The sequence below is a fragment of the Schistocerca piceifrons genome, chromosome 11 (assembly GCF_021461385.2).
Source record: "Schistocerca piceifrons isolate TAMUIC-IGC-003096 chromosome 11, iqSchPice1.1, whole genome shotgun sequence".
NCBI lineage: Eukaryota > Metazoa > Arthropoda > Insecta > Orthoptera > Acrididae > Schistocerca > Schistocerca piceifrons.
Window position 1 is genome coordinate 96,707,103 of NC_060148.1, and position 23,710 is coordinate 96,730,812.

Here is a 23,710-nt window from a genome sequence, read left to right on the forward strand (position 1 = left end):
GACTTAACTTCTGAGGTCATCAGTCCCCTAGAACTTAGAACTACTTAAACCTAACTAACCTAAGGACATCACACACATCCATGCCCGAGGCAGGATTCGAACCTGCGACCGTAGCAGCAGCGTGGTTCCAGACTGAAGCGCCTGGAACCGCTCGGCCACAGCGGCCGATCGATGTGTTTCTACAAACAACATCGTGTGGAGGCAAACCACAGCTCAGCTCAGAGGGAAGCTGAGGAAAAAAAAAAGAAATAATCAATGGGACACTACTTTTCTCTAGGCTTCGCTCATTCAGCAGTCATTCTTTGTACATTTTGACACGCATCTTTTGGGTGCACTCAATTTTATTACGACAGCCCACCAATGTGGTCTGATTCTTAATGTGCATGACACCCCGAAAGGTGGAACTACGTGATTGCCCATCTACGTTATAGAAATACAGGGTCTTTCCGTAAGAGCGTTCATAAATACACCAGACCATAGAGGGGGCTCCACTGAACAGCGTGAGGTAGGAAACCTGGGGTCGGAGAAGCCGGCTTAAGGAGACACGGAGCCGCTACTTCTCAATCAAGTAGCTCCTCAGTTTGCCTCACAAGGGCTGAGAGCTCCCCGCTTGCCTACAGCGCTCGGCTGATCGGACGGTCACCCATCCAAGTGCTTGGCCAGGCCGACAGCGCTTAACTTCGGGGATCTCACGGGAACCGGTGTTACCACTGCGGTAAGGCCACTAGCCGCTGTTTGGTCTTTCCCCCTCCCCCCCATTCCCGCCCTTCCCCCCCTCCCCCCAAACCACCCAACAAACCTATGACTCACATTGTCTAAGCAATGTATAGCATGGCAAGTGGCACGACTACAGAAGAACATACACCGGTAGCGAAGTTCATAATTTTGTGAAAAAAAAGGGTCACGACGGAGATCTGAACAGGGATCTCCCGCAGTAGAATCAAACACCGTGACCATACGAGGTGCATTTAAGTTCTAAGGCCTCCGATTTTTTTTTTCTAATTAACTACTCACCCGAAATCGATGAAACTGGCGTTACTTCTCGACGTAATCGCCCTGCAGACGTACACATTTTTCACAACGCTGACGCCATGATTCCATTGCAGCGGCGAAGGCTTCTTTAGGAGTCTGTTTTGACCACTGGAAAATCGCTGAGGCAATAGCAGCACAGCTGGTGAATGTGCGGCCACAGAGAGTGTCTTTCATTGTTGGAAAAAACCAAAAGTCACTAGGATCCAGGTCAGGTGAGTAGGGAGCATGAGAAATCACTTCAAAGTTGTTATCACGGAGAAACTGTTGCATGACGTTAGCTCGATGTGCAGGTGCGTTGTCTCGGTGAAACAGCACACGCGCAGCCCTTCCCGGACGTTTTTGTTGCAGTGCAGGAAGGAATTTGTTCTTCAAAACATTTTCGTAGGATCACCTGTTACCATAGTGCCCTTTGGAACGCAATGGGTAAGGATTACGCCCTCGCTGTCCCAGAACATGGACACCATCATTTTTTCAGCACTGGCAGTTACCCGAATTTTTTTGGTGGCGGTGAATCTGTGTGCTTCCATTGAGCTGTCTGGCGCTTTGGATTGAAAAATGGCATCCACGTCTCATCCATTGTCACAACCGACGAAAAGAAAGTCCCATTCGTGCTGTCGTTGCGCGTCAACATTGCTCAGCAACATGCCACACGGGCAGCCGTATGGTCGTCCGTCAGCATTCGTGGCACCCACTTGGATGACACTTTTCGCATTTTCAGGTCGTCATGCAGGAATGTGTGCACAGAACCCACAGAAATGCCAACTCTGGAGGCGATCTGTTCAACAGTCATTCGACGATCCCCCAAAACAATTCTCTCCACTTTCTCAATCGTGTCGTCAGACCGGCTTGTGCGAGCCCGAGGTTGTTTCGGTTTGTTGTCACACGATGTTCTGCCTTCATTAAACTGTCGCACCCACGAACGCACTTTCGACACATCCGTAACTCCGTCACCACATGTCTCCTTCAACTGTCGATGAATTTCAATTGGTTTCACACCACGCAAATTCAGAAAACGAATGATTGCACGCTGTTCAAGTAAGAAAAACGTCACCATTTTAAGTATTTAAAACAGTTCTCATTCTCGCCGCTGGCGGTAAAATTCTATCTGCCGTACGGTGCTGCCATCTCTGGGATGTATTGACAATGAACGCGGCCTCATTTTAAAAGAATGCGCATGTTTCTATCTCTTTCCAGTCCCGAGAAAAAAAAACGGAGGCCTTAGAACTTGAATACACCTCGTACAACCACGATGCTCGAAGTTGCACATCTCGCGCTTGAACCGCTCATTGCATCTATTTTGCTTCTTGTTTACAATGAAATGAACACCCTTAGCTGCTTAGAGGCGTTGACATACGTCAACGGGGAGAGATGAAAATGTGTGCCCCGACCGGGACTCGAACCAAGGATCTCCTGCTTACATGGCAGACGCTCTATCCAACTTTTTTTTTTAAATCATTTTGTTCAATATTGTTCGTTGCGTGTGGTCTGTGCGGACGTCATAACACATCCGTTCGTTCAAGTTGATCGTTCATTCTTTGACTCAAGTTTTTTATCACAGAGAGCACGCAGCCCTCTGACCGAACACGCTGAGCTACCGTGCCGGCATCCATCTGAGCCACCGAGGACACAGAGGGTAGCGCGACTGCAGGGACTTATCTCTGGCACGCGTCCCGCGAATCCCACATTCTCAACGTATTGTCCCGCACTACATTCGTAGTGCCCCCGCCCGTTATACTCATTACTCGCGGCGCGTTGACGATTCCCGTAAGAGTTCGGGCACTGTTTGTGCATACTCCGGAACATACACCGGAAGGAAAGTTCATAATTTTGTAAAAAAAAAAAAGGGGCACGAGGGAGATTTGAACAGGGATCTCCCGCTATAGGATCCAACACCGTGACCGTACAATCACGATGCTCGAAGTTGCACATCTCGCGCTTGAACCGTTCACTGCATCTGTTTTGCTTCTTGTATCACAGCAGGTCCGTATTCCTAGTTTTTTTTTGGGGGGGGGGGGGAGGGAGGGGTTGGGATGGGAAGTCTCCCTTGTGAGCGTTCAGCAATGCGTTGAACTCGTTGCGAGTTGACGCTCGAATGCATGGTGCGTGTGACGACAGCTTGACGTCGTGCAGTTATTAGAAGAGCGCCTGTTGACGACACATGAGCTATCTAGCTAGGTGGCGCGACTCGGCCTGTTGTCTGTCTGGCTGTTTGTCCGACAGCACTGACCGCCACGCTCTTTTCGCCGCGTCGCTTCGCACGTCCCGATGACGTCAGAGCAGACGCGTGTTTACGTCTGACCATGGCGCGTCCCTCCCTCACGTCACAGCTGCCAGCTGATAATCTCATTTCTACAAACGCTCTACTAACCTTAAATTTTTTAGAAACTAACACTGGATGGGGCCACTGAGATTCGATATTGCTGTTGTTGCTGTCCTCTTCATTCCCAGTGCTGTTACGACGCAGTTCATCGAGTTGCTCCATCCTGTGGCAGCCTCTTCGTCTGCGAGTAAGTACTCCAACCTACATCCATTTGAACCTGCGTACTGTATTCATCGCTTCGTCTCCATCTGCAACGATTATACAGGGTGGTCCATTGATCGTGACCGGGCCAAATATCTCACGAAATAATCGTCAAACGATAAAACTACAAAGAACGAAACTCGTCTAGCGTGAAGGGGGAAACCAGACGGCGCTACGGTTGGCCCGCTAGATGGCGCTGCCATAGGTCAAACAGATATCAACTGCGTTTTCTTAAAAATAGGAAACCCCATTTTTGTGACATATTCGTGTACTACATAAGAAATATGAATGTTTTAGTTGGACCACTTTTTCCGCTTTGTGATAGATGGCGCTGCAATACTCACAAACATATGGCTCACAATTTTAGACGAACAATTGGTAACACGTACGTTTTTTTAAATTAAAATTGTTCCAATGTGATAAATGTACCTTTGTGAACTTATCATTTCTGAGAACGCATGCTGTTACAGAGAAATAAAAACTTTCAGGTTCGCCGACGACATTGTAATTCTGTCAGAGACAGCAAAGGACTTGGAAGAGCAGTTGAACGGAATGGATAGTGTCTTCAAAGGAGGATATAAGATAAACGTCAACAAAAGCAAAATGAAGATAATGGAATGTAGTCGAATTAAGACGGGCGATGCTGAGGGAATTAGATTAGGAAATGAGACACTTAAAGTAGTAAATGAGTTTTGGTATTTGGAGAGCAAAATAACTGATGATGCTCGAAGTAGAGAGGATATAAAATGTAGACTGGCAACGGCAAGCAAAGCGTTTCTGAAGAAGAGAGATTTGTTAACATCGAGTATAGATTTAAGTGTCAGAAACTCGTTTCTGAAGGTATTTGTATGGATTGTAGCCATGTATGGAAGTGAAACATGGACGATAAATAGTTTAGACAAGAAGAGCACGGAAGCTTTCGAAATGTGGTGCTACAGAAGAATGCTGAAGATTAGATGGGTAGATCACATAACTAATGAGGAACTATTGAATAGAATTGGGGAAAAGAGAAATTTGTGGCACAACTTGACTAGAAGAAGGGATCGGTCGGTAGGACATGTTCTGAGGCATCACGGGATCACCAATTTAGTACTGGAGGGCAGCGTGAAGGGTAAAAATCGTAGAGGGAGACCAAGAGGTTAATACACTAAACAGATTCAGAAAGATGTAGGTTCCAGTAGTTACTGGGAGATGAAGAAGCTTGCTCAGGATAGAGTAACATGGAGAGCTGCATCAAACCAGTCTCAGGACTGAAGACCACAACAACATGCTGTTACAGCGTGATTACCTGTAAATACCAAATTAATGCAATAAATGCTGTAAATGATGTCCGTCAACCTCATAGCATTTAGCAGTACGTGTAACGACATTCGTCTCAATGGGGGCCAATTATCCTTCCTCCCATAATACCGCACCATACATTAACCCGCCAAGGTCGCTGATGTTCCACTTGTCGCAGCCATCGTGGATTTTCCGTTGCCAAATAGTGCATATTATGCCGGCTGACATTATTACTGTTGGTGAATGACGCTTCGTCGCTAAATAGAACGAGTGCAAATAATCTGTCATCGTACCGTAATTTGTCTTGTGCCCAGTGGCAGAACTGTACACGATGTTCAAAGTCGTCGCCATGCAATTCCTGGTGCATAGAAATATGGTACGGGTGCAAGCGATGTTGATACAGCATTCTCAACACCGACGTTTTTGAGATTCCCGATTCTCGCGCAATTTGTCTGCTACTGATGTGCGGATTAGCCGCGACAGCAGCTAAAACACCTACTTGGGCATCATCATTTGTTGCAGGTTGTGGTTGACGTTTTAAATGTGGCTGAACACTTCCCGTTTCCTTAAATAACGTAACTATCCGGCGAACGGTCCGGACACTTGGATGATGTCGTCCAGGATACCGAGCAGCATACATAGCACACGCCCGTTGGGGATTTTGATCACAATAGCCATACATCAACACGATATTGACCTTTTTCGGAATTGGTAAACGGTCCTTTTTTTCCTTTATTGTGATTTTTATCACCTTACAAGGCGGGCTGTCAGCAGCTGAGTACGCCGCTCTTCAGCCTTGAGTTTTACAATAAGTAATACATAGAGGGTGCACAGAGAATACAAACAAAAGGGCGGGCAAAACAATGTAGACACTAAAAAACAAAAAAACATGGAGCCGTCTACGTTGGCCGAGAAAACATCACTGACACTAGTTGACATGGTGCACAAAACATGGATGATGGCGACGGTACACGTCAAACACCAAACACAAACGAAGGCACACACACGAGACACTGACAGCGATGACCTCCAGCGCGTGAATGTTCACTGTGCGTGTGCGAGTCCGGGGACCTGCCAAGAGAGGTGGAGGAGGAAGGGGAGTGGGAGAGGGAGAGGGGAGAGCAGAGATGCCACGGGCAGGGGAGAAAGGGGGAGGGAAGAAGGGGGAGGGGAAGCCCATGGGAAGAGGGGTGGAGGGAGGGGATGGGGGAAAAGGAAAGAGAAGGGAAGGGAAGAGAAGGGAGGGAGGGAGGGTGCCTAAAGGAAAGGACATCAGAAGTGGGGGGTGGGGCAGGGTCAAAGTTGATAGGGGTAGATGGAGGGGAGGAGGACATCATCAGGGAGGGGGAGCTGGTGGAAGCCACCTTGGGAGAGGGTAAGGAAGGTTGAGAGATGGAGACCGGGTGGAATGTGGGAATACAGGCGCTGCAGCGGCCGGGGGTGAGAGAGGATCGGGGAGACTAGCGGGTGGGGAGGATCGAGCTTACGGGAGGTGTACAGGATCCGTATCCTTTCAAGGAAAAGGAGGAGGTGGGGGAAGGGGATGAGATCGTACAGGATCCGTGTGGGGGAGGGGAGACGGATGCGATAGGCGAGGCGGAGAGCTTGGCGTTCAAGGATTTGGAGGGATTTATAAAAGGTAGGGGGGGCAGAGATCCAAGCCAGATGGGCATAACAAAGGATAGGGCAGATGAGGGATTTATAGGTGTGAAGGATGGTGGAGGGGTCAGGCCCCACGTACGGCATGAGAGGAGCTTGAGGAGACTGAGTCGGGAGCGTGCCTTGGCTTGGATTGTCCGGAGGTGGGGAGTCCAGGAGAGGCGACGGTCGAGGGTGACGCCAAGGTACTTAAGGGTGGGGGTGAGGGCGATAGGACGGCCATAGATGGTGAGATAGAAATCGAGAGGCGGAAGGAAGGGGTGGTTTTGCCTACAATGATCGCCTGGGTTTTGGAGTGATTGACCTTGAGCAACCACTGGTTGCACCAAGCGGTGAACCGGTCAAGATGGGATTGGAGAAGGTGTTGGGAGCGCTGCAGGGTGGGGGCGAGGGCAAGGAAGGCGGTGTCATCGGCAAACTGGAGAAGGTGGACGGGGGGTGACGGCGGTGGCATGTCCGCTGTGTACAAAAGGTACAGAAGGGGGAGAGGACGGAGCCTTGGGGCACACCAGCGGAGGGGAAAAAGGTGTAGGAATCCGTGTTATGGATGGTGACATAGGAAGGCCGGCGGGAGAGAAAGGAGCCGATCAGACGGACGTAGTTAATGGGAAGGGCGAAGGTTTGGAGCTTGAAAAGGAGACCGTATGCCATATGCGGTCATAAGCACGTTCGAGGTCCAGGGAGAGGAAGATTGCGGAGCGACGGGAATTAAGCTGTTTGAAAAGGAGATGAGTGAGATGAAGGAGAAGGTCGTCGGAAGAGAAGGATGGCCGAAAGCCACACTGGGTAACGGGAAGGAGGCGGTGCTGGCGGAGATGCTGGTGGATGCATCGGGTGAGGATAGATTCCATGACCTTGCCGAAGACCGAGGTAAGGCTGATGGGACGGTAGGAGGAGATGGCGGACGGCGGTTTGCCAGGTTTAAGGAACATGAGGATACGGGAGGTTTTCCACAGGTCGGGGTAGTAACCGGTGAACAGGACTACATTGTAGAGCCTGGTCAGGGTGGAGAGGAAAGAGACAGGAGCTTCACGAAGGTGACGGTAGGTGACACGATCGTGACCAGGAGCGGTGTCGCGTTTTGTGCGAGTGTATCAATGAGATCCTGTGTAGTGATAGGGTCATTGAGTTCCGTGTGTGCAATGTTGTCCAAGTACTGGAAACCAGGAGTGAGGGGAGGGACAGAGGTGTCAGTTCGATCACAGATATCCGGGAAGAGGGAGTAATCGAACTGGGGATCATTGGGGATAGAAAATACATCGGAGAGGTAGGAGGCAAAGTGATTGGCCTTACTAAGGGTGTCAGGGAAGGGGTGATCATCATGGAGAAGAGGATAAATGGTTCAAATGGCTCTGAGCACTATGGGACTCAACTGCTGTGGTCATAAGTCCCCTAGAACTTAGAACTACTTAAACCTAACTAACCTAAGGACATCACACACATCCATGCCCGAGGCAGGATTCGAACCTGCGACCGTAGCGGTCGTGCGGTTCCAGACTGTAGCGCCTTTAACCGCTCGACCACTCCGGCCGGCGAGAAGAGGATAGTAGGGGGAGGGTTGAGTTCCAGTAAGGTGATGGAAGGCTGACCAGAACTTGGACGAGTTGATTGGTAGGGTAGCATTTAAACGGGTGCATGACTGTCGCCAGTCCCGGCGTTTCTTAGCCGCGAGCAAATTTCGAATGTGTCGCTGGAGTTGCCGGTGGCGTCGTAGTGTGTCCAGGTCACGCGTGCGGAGGAAGGCACGGTAGAGACGACGGGATTCACGGAGGAGGAGGACAGCCTGTGGGGGTAAGGTAGGATGGTGGGGGTGGATGGCGACAGTAGGGACTTGGGCCTCCACGGCCTCAGACAAGGTCTGCTAGAGAAAGGAGGCGGCATGGGCGACATCATCGGGGTAGTGGTAGGGGAAAGGGTGGCTGCGACCGCTGGTGGCAGGGACCGCTGGTGGCGGGGACCGCTGGTGGCCGCTGGATGCTGGCTGGTGGCTGGGGCCGGCGCAGGCGAGGACCGCTGCTGGCTGCTGGCGTAGACCACTGCTGGCCACTGGCGGGGACCGCTGCTGGCGAGGACCACTGCTGGCTGCTGGCGGGGACCGCTGATGGCAGGGACCGCTGCTGGCTGCTGGCTGGACTGCTGCACGCCTACGGGCTGGCTGGCTGGCTAGATGGCTGGCTGGCTGGCTGGAACCTGCAACACCTATCGCTTCGATTGGTACCAGAATAGCACAATCGAAGGGCGGTATTCAACTGAATTACCGCCGGAGATGGTAAACGGTTCATTTTAACACGGGTAATGCATCACGAAGCAAATACAGTCCGTACTGGCGGAATGTTACGTGATACCACATACTTAAACGTTTGCGACTATTACAGCGCCATATATCACAAAGCGAAAAAAGTGGTCCAACTAAAACATTCATATTTCTTTACGCACTACACGAATATGCAATAAAAATGGGGGTTCCTATTTAAAAAATCGCAGTTAATATCCGTTTGACCGATGGCAGCGCCATATAGCGGGCCAACCGTGGCGCCATCTGGTTTCCCCCTACAAGCTAGACGAGTTTCATTCTTTGTAGTTTTTTCGTTTGATGCTTATTTCGTGAGATATTTGGCCCGGTCGCTATCAATGGACCACCCTGTATAGCCTCCCCTCTTCCCGCTAGCTCCTCCCCAACGAACCTTCAATACCCAACGGTACCGACTGGCCGCCATGTCACTCTCAGCCCATAGGCGTTATTGGATGCGGATATAGAGGGGCATGTGGTCACACACCGTTCTCCCGGCCGTAAGTCAGTGACCGGAGCCGCTACATATCGATCAAGCAGCTCCTCTTTCCGCCTCACAAGGGCTGGGTGCACCCCGCTTGCCAACAGCGCTCGGCAGACCGGATGGTCACCCGTCCAAGTGCTAGCCCAGCCCGACAGCGCTTAACATCGGTGATCTGATGGGAACCGGTGTTACCAGTGTGGCAAGGTCGTTGGTCCTTTGTGATAGTGCGGTATGTGGAGATATCGACATTTTACAAATGTTTCGATATACGTCAGCAATATTCACACGCAATATATCCATACCGAAATGGCAATGTCGAGTGCAGATACTTTTATTTTATACTATAGTTTTTTTGGGGAGTTTCGGAAACTATTTGATATTGCTCTTCTAAGATTCCAATAGAACATAATTTTACTTTCACAGCGTTAAGGAGTCATACTGTTTTTTGAACTTTCATCGCGTCCAGTCTTTCTCTTTGACCGTGTGAAGCAAGTATAGAATTTCCGATGTGGAGAAAGAGCGAGCCAGTTGCGTTAAAAACAATTTTAACGCAACTTGTGAGCTATTTCTTGACATCGGAAATCTTCAAAAACAGTTACTGAATTTGGTGAACGAAAATCGACAAGTCTGGTCTTTGCTGTGGGTGGAGACGTGTGAGGGGAAATGGTGACGTAATCGGCGCTCGGCGATACCAACACAAAAACGGCAACGTTTAGCTTCACCACGCAGTTTTGCCAGTGCAACTGCTAGGTGGTTGGGGCTGGAGAAACGAAAAAAAAAAAACAGGGAAGTCGACACGAAGCGTTCCGGAAAAATCCGACATGTGACGAAACCGACCGACGGATCCATCGGACACCTTTTATTGAGCCACTTACAAAATGGCTGTGAGCACTATGGGACTTAACAGCTATGGTCATCAGTCGAGCCACTACATGCCGACACCACTGTCAGCAAAGTGGTTATCACTAAGTGCGAACGTGAATCGTTTTTCTTTCAATTCTTGCTCTGAGTGGGACAGGGAGGCTGCTAGCTTGTTGTTGTACAGAATATCTAATAATAAATCAGTACTTAGATATACAGTTCTAAAGCTGGCAGTATATTTACAATGTGCAGCCAGTATTTGTATATGGCGGTACGTCGATACTGCTTCCGACGATGTATCATTACATCGATATTTCTCGTCGATACATGAAAGATCATAATGTAATTTTTTTTAAATATCGATATATCTGATTCCCAATATTTTAAAGAATATCAACAGTCCTACTTTCCACCATTACCAAACTGGAAATTAGTTCATATCTCACTATCAGCCCTATCAACTGATCTCTTGTGTTAGTCAAATTATATCACAATTTCACCCCCAAAGCGTTTCACTACCTACCTGTTATTTATCCAATCTACCCACCTAATCTTCAGCACTCTCCTGTAGCACCACATTCCACAGGCTTGTATTCCCTTCTAGTCTGCACTGCTTATCGCCCATGTTTCACTTCTATACGAGACCACATTACAGGCAGATACTTTGTCTCCACAATGAGATTTTCACTCTGCAGCGGAGTGTGCGCTGATATGAAACTTCCTGGAAGATTAAAAACTGTGTGCCCGACCGAGACTCCAACTCGGGACCTTTGCCTTTCCGGGCAAGTGCTCTACCATCTGAGCTACCGAAGCACGACTCACGCCCGGTACTCACAGCTTTACTTCTGCCAGTACCTCGTCTCCTACCTTCCAAACTTTACAGAAGCTCACCTGCGAACCTTGCAGAACTAGCGCTCCTGAAAGAAAGGATATTGCGGAGACATGGCTTAGCCACAGCCTGGGGGATGTTTCCAGAATGAGATTTTCACTCTGCAGCGGAGTGTGCGCTGATATGAAACTTCCTGGCGGATTAAAACTGTGTGCCCGACCGAGACTCGAACTCGGGACCTTTGCCTTTCGCGGGCAAGTGCTCTACCATCTGAGCTACCGAAGCACGACTCACGCCCGGTACTCACAGCTTTACTTCTGCCAGTACCTCGTCTCCTACCTTCCAAACTTTACAGAAGCTCTCCTGCGAACCTTGCAGAACTAGCGCTCCTGAAAGAAAGGATATTGCGGAGACATGGCTTAGCCACAGCCTGGGGGATGTTTCCAGAATGAGATTTTCACTCTGCAGCGGAGTGTGCGCTGATATGAAACTTCCTGGCGGATTAAAACTGTGTGCCCGACCGAGACTCGAACTCGGGACCTTTGCCTTTCGCGGGCAAGTGCTCTACCATCTGAGCTACCGAAGCACGACTCACGCCCGGTACTCACAGCTTTACTTCTGCCAGTACCTCGTCTCCTACCTTCCAAACTTTACAGAAGCTCTCCTGCGAACCTTGCAGAACTAGCGCTCCTGAAAGAAAGGATATTGCGGAGACATGGCTTAGCCACAGCCTGGGGGATGTTTCCAGAATGAGATTTTCACTCTGCAGCGGAGTGTGCGCTGATATGAAACTTCCTGGCGGATTAAAACTGTGTGCCCGACCGAGACTCCAACTCGGGACCTTTGCCTTTCGCGGGCAAGTGCTCTACCATCTGAGCTACCGAAGCACGACTCACGCCCGGTACTCACAGCTTTACTTCTGCCAGTACCTCGTCTCCTACCTTCCAAACTTTACAGAAGCTCTCCTGCGAACCTTGCAGAACTAGCGCTCCTGAAAGAAAGGATATTGCGGAGACATGGCTTAGCCACAGCCTGGGGGATGTTTCCAGAATGAGATTTTCACTCTGCAGCGGAGTGTGCGCTGATATGAAACTTCCTGGCGGATTAAAACTGTGTGCCCGACCGAGACTCGAACTCGGGACCTTTGCCTTTCGCGGGCAAGTGCTCTACCATCTGAGCTACCGAAGCACGACTCACGCCCGGTACTCACAGCTTTACTTCTGCCAGTACCTCGTCTCCTACCTTCCAAACTTTACAGAAGCTCTCCTGCGAACCTTGCAGAACTAGCGCTCCTGAAAGAAAGGATATTGCGGAGACATGGCTTAGCCACAGCCTGGGGGATGTTTCCAGAATGAGATTTTCACTCTGCAGCGGAGTGTGCGCTGATATGAAACTTCCTGGCGGATTAAAACTGTGTGCCCGACCGAGACTCGAACTCGGGACCTTTGCCTTTCGCGGGCAAGTGCTCTACCATCTGAGCTACCGAAGCACGACTCACGCACGGTACTCACAGCTTTACTTCTGCCAGTACCTCGTCTCCTACCTTCCAAACTTTACAGAAGCTCTCCTGCGAACCTTGCAGAACTAGCGCTCCTGAAAGAAAGGATATTGCGGAGACATGGCTTAGCCACAGCCTGGGGGATGTTTCCAGAATGAGATTTTCACTCTGCAGCGGAGTGTGCGCTGATATGAAACTTCCTGGCGGATTAAAACTGTGTGCCCGACCGAGACTCGAACTCGGGACCTTTGCCTTTCGCGGGCAAGTGCTCTACCATCTGAGCTACCGAAGCACGACTCACGCCCGGTACTCACAGCTTTACTTCTGCCAGTACCTCGTCTCCTACCTTCCAAACTTTACAGAAGCTCTCCTGCGAACCTTGCAGAACTAGCGCTCCTGAAAGAAAGGATATTGCGGAGACATGGCTTAGCCACAGCCTGGGGGATGTCTCCAGAATGAGATTTTCACTCTGCAGCGGAGTGTGCGCTGATATGAAACTTCCTGGCGGATTAAAACTGTGTGCCCGACCGAGACTCGAACTCGGGTCCTTTGCCTTTCGCGGGCAACTGCTCTACCATCTGAGCTACCGAAGCACGACTCACGCCCGGTCTCACAGCTTTACTTCCGCCAGTACCTCGTCTCCTAGCTTCCAAACTTTACAGAAGCTCTCCTGCGAACCTTGCAGAACTAGCGCTCCTGAAAGAAAGGATATTGCGGAGACATGGCTTAGCCACAGCCTGGGGGATGTCTCCACAATGAGATTTTCACTCTGCAGCGGAGTGTGCGCTGATATGAAACTTCCTGGCGGATTAAAACTGTGTGCCCGACCGAGACTCGAACTCGGGTCCTTTGCCTTTCGCGGGCAACTGCTCTACCATCTGAGCTACCGAAGCACGACTCACGCCCGGTCTCACAGCTTTACTTCCGCCAGTACCTCGTCTCCTAGCTTCCAAACTTTACAGAAGCTCTCCTGCGAACCTTGCAGAACTAGCGCTCCTGAAAGAAAGGATATTGCGGAGACATGGCTTAGCCACAGCCTGGGGGATGTCTCCACAATGAGATTTTCACTCTGCAGCGGAGTGTGCGCTGATATGAAACTTCCTGGCGGATTAAAACTGTGTGCCCGACCGAGACTCGAACTCGGGACCTTTGCCTTTCGCGGGCAAGTGCTCTACCATCTGAGCTACCGAAGCACGACTCACGCCCGGTACTCACAGCTTTACTTCTGCCAGTACCTCGTCTCCTACCTTCCAAACTTTACAGAAGCTCTCCTGCGAAACTTGCAGAACTAGCGCTCCTGAAAGAAAGGATATTGCGGAGACATGGCTTAGCCACAGCCTGGGGGATGTCTCCAGAATGAGATTTTCACTCTGCAGCGGAGTGTGCGCTGATATGAAACTTCCTGGCGGATTAAAACTGTGTGCCCGACCGAGACTCGAACTCGGGACCTTTGCCTTTCACGGGCAACTGCTCTACCATCTGAGCTACCAAAGCACCACTCACGCCCGGTACTCACAGCTTTACTTCTGCCAGTACCTCGTCTCCTACCTTCCAAACTTTACAGAAGCTCTCCTGCGAACCTTGCAGAACTAGCGCTCCTGAAAGAAAGGATATTGCGGAGACATGGCTTAGCCACAGCCTGGGGGATGTTTCCAGAATGAGATTTTCACTCTGCAGCGGAGTGTGCGCTGATATGAAACTTCCTGGCGGATTAAAACTGTGTGCCCGACCGAGACTCGAACTCGGGACCTTTGCCTTTCGCGGGCAAGTGCTCTACCATCTGAGCTACCGAAGCACGACTCACGCCCGGTACTCACAGCTTTACTTCTGCCAGTACCTCGTCTCCTACCTTCCAAACTTTACAGAAGCTCTCCTGCGAACCTTGCAGAACTAGCGCTCCTGAAAGAAAGGATATTGCGGAGACATGGCTTAGCCACAGCCTGGGGGATGTTTCCAGAATGAGATTTTCACTCTGCAGCGGAGTGTGCGCTGATATGAAACTTCCTGGCGGATTAAAACTGTGTGCCCGACCGAGACTCGAACTCGGGACCTTTGCCTTTCGCGGGCAAGTGCTCTACCATCTGAGCTACCGAAGCACGACTCACGCCCGGTACTCACAGCTTTACTTCTGCCAGTACCTCGTCTCCTACCTTCCAAACTTTACAGAAGCTCTCCTGCGAACCTTGCAGAACTAGCGCTCCTGAAAGAAAGGATATTGCGGAGACATGGCTTAGCCACAGCCTGGGGGATGTCTCCAGAATGAGATTTTCACTCTGCAGCGGAGTGTGCGCTGATATGAAACTTCCTGGCGGATTAAAACTGTGTGCCCGACCGAGACTCGAACTCGGGTCCTTTGCCTTTCGCGGGCAACTGCTCTACCATCTGAGCTACCGAAGCACGACTCACGCCCGGTCTCACAGCTTTACTTCCGCCAGTACCTCGTCTCCTAGCTTCCAAACTTTACAGAAGCTCTCCTGCGAACCTTGCAGAACTAGCGCTCCTGAAAGAAAGGATATTGCGGAGACATGGCTTAGCCACAGCCTGGGGGATGTCTCCACAATGAGATTTTCACTCTGCAGCGGAGTGTGCGCTGATATGAAACTTCCTGGCGGATTAAAACTGTGTGCCCGACCGAGACTCGAACTCGGGACCTTTGCCTTTCGCGGGCAAGTGCTCTACCATCTGAGCTACCGAAGCACGACTCACGCCCGGTACTCACAGCTTTACTTCTGCCAGTACCTCGTCTCCTACCTTCCAAACTTTACAGAAGCTCTCCTGCGAACCTTGCAGAACTAGCGCTCCTGAAAGAAAGGATATTGCGGAGACATGGCTTAGCCACAGCCTGGGGGATGTCTCCACAATGAGATTTTCACTCTGCAGCGGAGTGTGCGCTGATATGAAACTTCCTGGCAGATTAAAACTGTGTGCCCGACCGAGACTCGAACTCGGGACCTTTGCCTTTCGCGGGCAACTGCTTTACCATCTGAGCTACCGAAGCACGACTCACGCCCGGTCTCACAGCTTTACTTCCGCCAGTACCTCGTCTCCTAGCTTCCAAACTTTACAGAAGCTCTCCTGCGAACCTTGCAGAACTAGCGCTCCTGAAAGAAAGGATATTGCGGAGACATGGCTTAGCCACAGCCTGGGGGATGTCTCCACAATGAGATTTTCACTCTGCAGCGGAGTGTGCGCTGATATGAAACTTCCTGGCGGATTAAAACTGTGTGCCCGACCGAGACTCGAACTCGGGACCTTTGCCTTTCGCGGGCAAGTGCTCTACCATCTGAGCTACCGAAGCACGACTCACGCCCGGTACTCACAGCTTTACTTCTGCCAGTACCTCGTCTCCTACCTTCCAAACTTTACAGAAGCTCTCCTGCGAACCTTGCAGAACTAGCGCTCCTGAAAGAAAGGATATTGCGGAGACATGGCTTAGCCACAGCCTGGGGGATGTCTCCAGAATGAGATTTTCACTCTGCAGCGGAGTGTGCGCTGATATGAAACTTCCTGGCGGATTAAAACTGTGTGCCCGACCGAGACTCGAACTCGGGACCTTTGCCTTTCACGGGCAACTGCTCTACCATCTGAGCTACCAAAGCACGACTCACGCCTGGTACTCACAGCTTTACTTCTGCCAGTACCTCGTCTCCTACCTTCCAAACTTTACAGAAGCTCTCCTGCGAACCTTGCAGAACTAGCGCTCCTGAAAGAAAGGATATTGCGGAGACATGGCTTAGCCACAGCCTGGGGGATGTCTCCAGAATGAGATTTTCACTCTGCAGCGGAGTGTGCGCTGATATGAAACTTCCTGGCAGATTAAAACTGTGTGCCCGACCGAGACTCCAACTCGGGACCTTTGCCTTTCCGGGCAAGTGCTCTACCATCTGAGCTACCAAAGCACGACTCACGCCCGGTACTCACAGCTTTACTTCTGCCAGTACCTCGTCTCCTACCTTCCAAACTTTACAGAAGCTCTCCTGCGAACCTTGCAGAACTAGCGCTCCTGAAAGAAAGGATATTGCGGAGACATGGCTTAGCCACAGCCTGGGGGATGTCTCCAGAATGAGATTTTCACTCTGCAGCGGAGTGTGCGCTGATATGAAACTTCCTGGCAGATTAAAACTGTGTGCCCGACCGAGACTCCAACTCGGGACCTTTGCCTTTCCGGGCAAGTGCTCTACCATCTGAGCTACCGAAGCACGACTCACGCCCGGTACTCACAGCTTTACTTCTGCCAGTACCTCGTCTCCTACCTTCCAAACTTTACAGAAGCTCTCCTGCGAACCTTGCAGAACTAGCGCTCCTGAAAGAAAGGATATTGCGGAGACATGGCTTAGCCACAGCCTGGGGGATGTCTCCAGAATGAGATTTTCACTCTGCAGCGGAGTGTGCGCTGATATGAAACTTCCTGGCAGATTAAAACTGTGTGCCCGACCGAGACTCCAACTCGGGACCTTTGCCTTTCCGGGCAAGTGCTCTACCATCTGAGCTACCGAAGCACGACTCACGCCCGGTACTCACAGCTTTACATCTGCCAGTACCTCGTCTCCTACCTTCCAAACTTTACAGAAGCTCTCCTGCGAACCTTGCAGAACCAGCGCTCCTGAAAGAAAGGATATTGCGGAGACATGGCTTAGCCACAGCCTGGGGGATGTCTCCACAATGAGATTTTCACTCTGCAGCGGAGTGTGCGCTGATATGAAACTTCCTGGCAGATTAAAACTGTGTGCCCGACCGAGACTCCAACTCGGGACCTTTGCCTTTCCGGGCAAGTGCTCTACCATCTGAGCTACCGAAGCACGACTCACGCCCGGTACTCACAGCTTTACTTCTGCCAGTACCTCGTCTCCTACCTTCCAAACTTTACAGAAGCTCTCCTGCGAACCTTGCAGAACTAGCGCTCCTGAAAGAAAGGATATTGCGGAGACATGGCTTAGCCACAGCCTGGGGGATGTCTCCAGAATGAGATTTTCACTCTGCAGCGGAGTGTGCGCTGATATGAAACTTCCTGGCAGATTAAAACTGTGTGCCCGACCGAGACTCCAACTCGGGACCTTTGCCTTTCCGGGCAAGTGCTCTACCATCTGAGCTACCGAAGAACGACTCACGCCCGGTACTCACAGCTTTACTTCTGCCAGTACCTCGTCTCCTACCTTCCAAACTTTACAGAAGCTCTCCTGCGAACCTTGCAGAACTGGCACTTCTGAAAGAAAGGATATTGCGGAGAGATGGCTTAGCCACAGCCTGGGGGATGTCTCCACAATGAGATTTTCACTCTGCAGCGGAGTGTGCGCTGATATGAAACTTCCTGGCAGATTAAAACTGTGTGCCCGACCGAGACTCCAACTCGGGACCTTTGCCTTTCCGGGCAAGTGCTCTACCATCTGAGCTACCGAAGCACGACTCACGCCCGGTACTCACAGCTTTACTTCTGCCAGTACCTCGTCTCCTATCTTCCAAACTTTACAGAAGCTCTCCTGCGAACCTTGCAGAACTGGCACTTCTGAAAGAAAGGATATTGCGGAGAGATGGCTTAGCCACAGCCTGGGGGATGTCTCCACAATGAGATTTTCACTCTGCAGCGGAGTGTGCGCTGATATGAAACTTCCTGGCAGATTAAAACTGTGTGCCTGACCGAGACTCCAACTCGGGACCTTTGCCTTTCCGGGCAAGTGCTCTACCATCTGAGCTACCGAAGCACGACTCACGCCCGGTACTCACAGCTTTACTTCTGCCAGTACCTCGTCTCCTACCTTCCAAACTTTACAGAAGCTCTCCTGCGAACCTTGCAGAACTGGCACTTCTGAAAGAAAGGATATTGCGGAGAGATGGCTTAGCCACAGCCTGGGGGATGTCTCCACAATGAGATTTTCACCCTGCAGCGGAGTGTGCGCTGATATGAAACTTCCTGGCAGATTAAAACTGAGTGCCCGACCGAGACTCCAACTCGGGACCTTTGCCTTTCCGGGCAAGTGCTCTACCATCTGAGCTACCGAAGCACGACTCACGCCCGGTACTCACAGCTTTACTTCTGCCAGTACCTCGTCTCCTACCTTCCAAACTTTACAGAAGCTCTCCTGCGAACCTTGCAGAACTGGCACTTCTGAAAGAAAGGATATTGCGGAGAGATGGCTTAGCCACAGCCTGGGGGATGTCTCCACAATGAGATTTTCACTCTGCAGCGGAGTGTGCGCTGATATGAAACTTCCTGGCAGATTAAAACTGTGTGCCCGACCGAGACTCCAACTCGATACCTTTGCCTTTCCGGGCAAGTGCTCTACCATCTGAGCTACCGAAGCACGACTCACGCCCGGTACTCACAGCTTTACTTCTGCCAGTACCTCGTCTCCTACCTTCCAAACTTTACAGAAGCTCTCCTGCGAACCTTGCAGAACTGGCACTTCTGAAAGAAAGGATATTGCGGAGAGATGGCTTAGTCACAGCCTGGGGGATGTCTCCACAATGAGATTTTCACTCTGCAGCGGAGTGTGCGCTGATATGAAACTTCCTGGCAGATTAAAACTGTGTGCCCGACCGAGACTCCAACTCGGGACCTTTGCCTTTCCGGGCAAGTGCTCTACCATCTGAGCTACCGAAGCACGACTCACGCCCGGTACTCACAGCTTTACTTCTGCCAGTACCTCGTCTCCTACCTTCCAAACTTTACAGAAGCTCTCCTGCGAACCTTGCAGAACCAGCGCTCCTGAAAGAAAGGATATTGCGGAGACATGGCTTAGCCACAGCCTGGGGGATGTCTCCACAATGAGATTTTCACTCTGCAGCGGAGTGTGCGCTGATATGAAACTTCCTGGCAGATTAAAACTGTGTGCCCGACCGAGACTCCAACTCGGGACCTTTGCCTTTCCGGGCAAGTGCTCAACCATCTGAGCTACCGAAGCACGACTCACGCCCGGTACTCACAGCTTTACTTCTGCCAGTACCTCGTCTCCTACCTTCCAAACTTTACAGAAGCTCTCCTGCGAAACTTGCAGAACTGGCACTTCTGAAAGAAAGGATATTGCGGAGAGATGGCTTAGCCACAGCCTGGGGGATGTCTCCACAATGAGATTTTCACTCTGCAGCGGAGTGTGCGCTGATATGAAACTTCCTGGCAGATTAAAACTGTGTGCCCGACCGAGACTCCAACTCGGGACCTTTGCCTTTCCGGGCAAGTGCTCTACCATCTGAGCTACCAAAGCACGACTCACGCCCGGTACTCACAGCTTTACTTCTGCCAGTACCTCGTCTCCTACCTTCCAAACTTTACAGAAGCTCTCCTGCGAACCTTGCAGAACTAGCGCTCCTGAAAGAAAGGATATTGCGGAGACATGGCTTAGCCACAGCCTGGGGGATGTCTCCAGAATGAGATTTTCACTCTGCAGCGGAGTGTGCGCTGATATGAAACTTCCTGGCATATTAAAACTGTGTGCCCGACCGAGACTCCAACTCGGGACCTTTGCCTTTCCGGGCAAGTGCTCTACCATCTGAGCTACCGAAGCACGACTCACGCCCGGTACTCACAGCTTTACTTCTGCCAGTACCTCGTCTCCTACCTTCCAAACTTTACAGAAGCTCTCCTGCGAAACTTGCAGAACTGGCACTTCTGAAAGAAAGGATATTGCGGAGAGATGGCTTAGCCACAGCCTGGGGGATGTCTGCAGAATGAGATTTTCACTCTGCAGCGGAGTGTGCGCTGATATGAAACTTCCTGGCAGATTAAAACTGTGTGCCCGACCGAGACTCCAACTCGGGACCTTTGCCTTTCCGGGCAAGTGCTCTACCATCTGAGCTACCAAAGCACGACTCACGCCCGGTACTCACAGCTTTACTTCTGCCAGTACCTCGTCTCCTACCTTCCAAACTTTACAGAAGCTCTCCTGCGAACCTTGCAGAACTAGCGCTCCTGAAAGAAAGGATATTGCGGAGACATGGCTTAGCCACAGCCTGGGGGATGTCTCCAGAATGAGATTTTCACTCTGCAGCGGAGTGTGCGCTGATATGAAACTTCCTGGCATATTAAAACTGTGTGCCCGACCGAGACTCCAACTCGGGACCTTTGCCTTTCCGGGCAAGTGCTCTACCATCTGAGCTACCGAAGCACGACTCACGCCCGGTACTCACAGCTTTACTTCTGCCAGTACCTCGTCTCCTACCTTCCAAACTTTACAGAAGCTCTCCTGCGAACCTTGCAGAACTAGCGCTCCTGAAAGAAAGGATATTGCGGAGACATGGCTTAGCCACAGCCTGGGGGATGTCTCCAGAATGAGATTTTCACTCTGCAGCGGAGTGTGCGCTGATATGAAACTTCCTGGCGGATTAAAACTGTGTGCCCGACCGAGACTCGAACTCGGGACCTTTGCCTTTCCGGGCAAGTGCTCTACCATCTGAGCTACCGATGCACGACTCACGCCCGGTCTCACAGATTTACTTCTGCCAGTACCTCGTCTCCTACCTTCCAAACTTTACAGAAGCTCTCCTGCGAACCTTGCAGAACTAGCGCTCCTGAAAGAAAGGATATTGCGGAGACATGGCTTAGCCACAGCCTGGGGGATGTTTGCAGAATGAGATTTTCACTCTGCAGCGGAGTGTGCGCTGATATGAAACTTCCTGGCGGATTAAAACTGTGTGCCCGACCGAGACTCGAACTCGGGACCTTTGCCGAGTTCGAGTCTCGGTCGGGCACACAGTTTTAATCCGCCAGGAAGTTTCAGATACATTGTCTATTCAACAACAGAAAGTCCACCAGTGTTCATATTATTTAAAGTTAAATGTTTCGTGTAAATTGAAGGATGAGGGGGAGAAAAAGGATAGGGAAGTGATTGCTAACGTCGGCTTGTAATAACACTGCTTATGGTGAGATAATTGTACTAATCGATCTTGGATCATATCAAATGACCGATTCCCAAGTTGAAGACTCAAAACCCAGAAGTCTATTAGCATCAGCTGCGCGAAAATATATAAACGTCTGGCAGAGCGGTTCTTGGCGCTACAGTCTGGAACCGCGCGACCGCTACGGTCGCAAGTTGGAATCCTGCCTCGGGCATGGGTGTGTGTGATGTCCTTTGCAGCTGCTGCAGTTACCACCTGGGGACCTACCGGCCACGACCACTCCATAACGACCCCTGATCGCGATCACCACTGGCTCCTACTACTGCCATATCATCGTCTCCACTAATGCCTCAGGCTGTTGCAGATGGACAGACGGCCTTGTCTCCTCCTGCTGACATGTGCATTGGTGAGGAGTCTCTAGGACAGGGGAAGCCCTAGACTCCATGGTTGTGCCTACCGATACTTTTGTACCCTAACATCCGGATCCCCAGGCGCCTTCTGACACTGAAGGTCATGTGCGCAAGCAACGGTCACTGAAGAGACGTCTGAAACGGCGGATCACCCCGTCTGACACCTGCAGGACGCAGTCTCAAGACGATGAGGATCACACCTATGAAGATGGACGATTCCGTGGTGGAAGCACGAATCAAATGGTTCAAATGGCTCTGAGCACTATGGGACTTAACATCTAAGGTCATCAGTCCCCTAGAACTACTTAAACCTAACCTATGGACACCACACACATCCATGCCTGAGGCAGGATTCGAGCCTGCGACCGTAGTGGTCGCGTGGTTCCAGACTGAAGCGCCTACAACCGCTCGGCCACACCGGCCGGCAATCGCCAGTCTGCACCCCGTCGGAGGTACAACCATCTTTGCATCCACCAGACGCTGTACCTATGGACGTTGAACAGCACCTGAGCCAGCACCATTCTTCCACCGCCGACGTGAGGCGGTCTTCGGATTCCACAGGTACTCCATTGGACGCACACCATCCACGCACCTTTGCGTTTTCTGACGACGTAGACGACGAAACGCCCACTGTTGAGAGAGCAGCGAGCGCTGCTGCTCCAACCCACGACTGCTAACCGACAGGGTTACTGGAAGGGGATGTGCAGCCTACTGGGACAACTTTCCTGTTCACTGCTGCTCTTCGTGCCTTCATGAACATCCCACTAGTCCCAATTCCACGTCAAGATTACAGGATTGGCTCTATCAACACCATTGGTACCCCTGTGAAACTACTGTTGCTCAGAGGAATTTCGAAGACCTCAGACGATGTTGCCCTTTTGCAGGAAGTTCGCCTGGCGTCGTTTCCTAATATCTATGGCTATGTTTCCTACCTCACTCCATGTGCTGACGGTGGCAGTGGGACAGCTATTCTGATAAAGGAAGGCATTGAGGTAGACGACGTGATTTATCTACCATCGGCTAGGGGTCTTGCTGTGACTTTCCACGGTGTAAGAGTCATCAATGTTTCGCTCCCTCGGGCACACCCAAGCGACGGGAACGGTCGCTATTCTATTCAGAACAGGTCGGTCGTTTGTTTGTAGGCCGCTACGACCATATTATTCTCGGCGGCGAGTTCAGTTGTGTGTTATCCCAGAAGGACCAACGTCCTCACTCCACCACATGCCAATAACTGAAGCTGCTCATGCATGAACTGAACCTCACTGATACTTGGGACTGCGTGCATGGTGACTGGCCTGGATATACATACGTCGCCAGCCATTCAGCAAGTCGTCTTGACCGTGTCTACGTTTCACAAGGAATCGTAACTGCCACGCTTGACGCTGAGTTATGGCCTACCGCCTTCTCCGACCATATCTCCTACATTTGCTCTGTTTCGCCTTAGAGGGAGAAGGTGTGACGCGGTCGAGGCCTGTGGAAGCTGAACGTCGCCCATCACAAGGATCCGGAATGCAGGCAGGTCATAGACACGACGTGGAACAAGTGTGTGAGACGCCTTCCAGCGTATCCTTCAACACTCCGGTGGTGGATCGACTGCACCAGGCCTGCTTTACATCGTTCGATGATGAATTACGGTCGAGGCAAAACGCTGTGACAACGACACACCATGGAATACTATTTCACAATTCTCTGGGATCTCTCAAACCATGGCCCCTCTGTTCAACGACAGGTTGAAATTCAACGTATTAAGGCGAAGACAATTTCTCTTATGCGTCACCGCCTTGAAGGCACAATGGTACGCGCAAGATGTCACGATTGTGTACTAGGAGAGCCCCCGTCCATGCATCATATTATCCGAGAGAAGCAGCGGTGTCGGAGGAAGCTGGTCACGACATGCCAGATGGTGGTCGATTGACATCCCAGAATGACATCATAAAAGCCTTAGTGGATCACTACAACCAGTTCCATGCAGCAGAGGACCAGAATACGGCGGTAACAACTGATGTCCTACGTTCC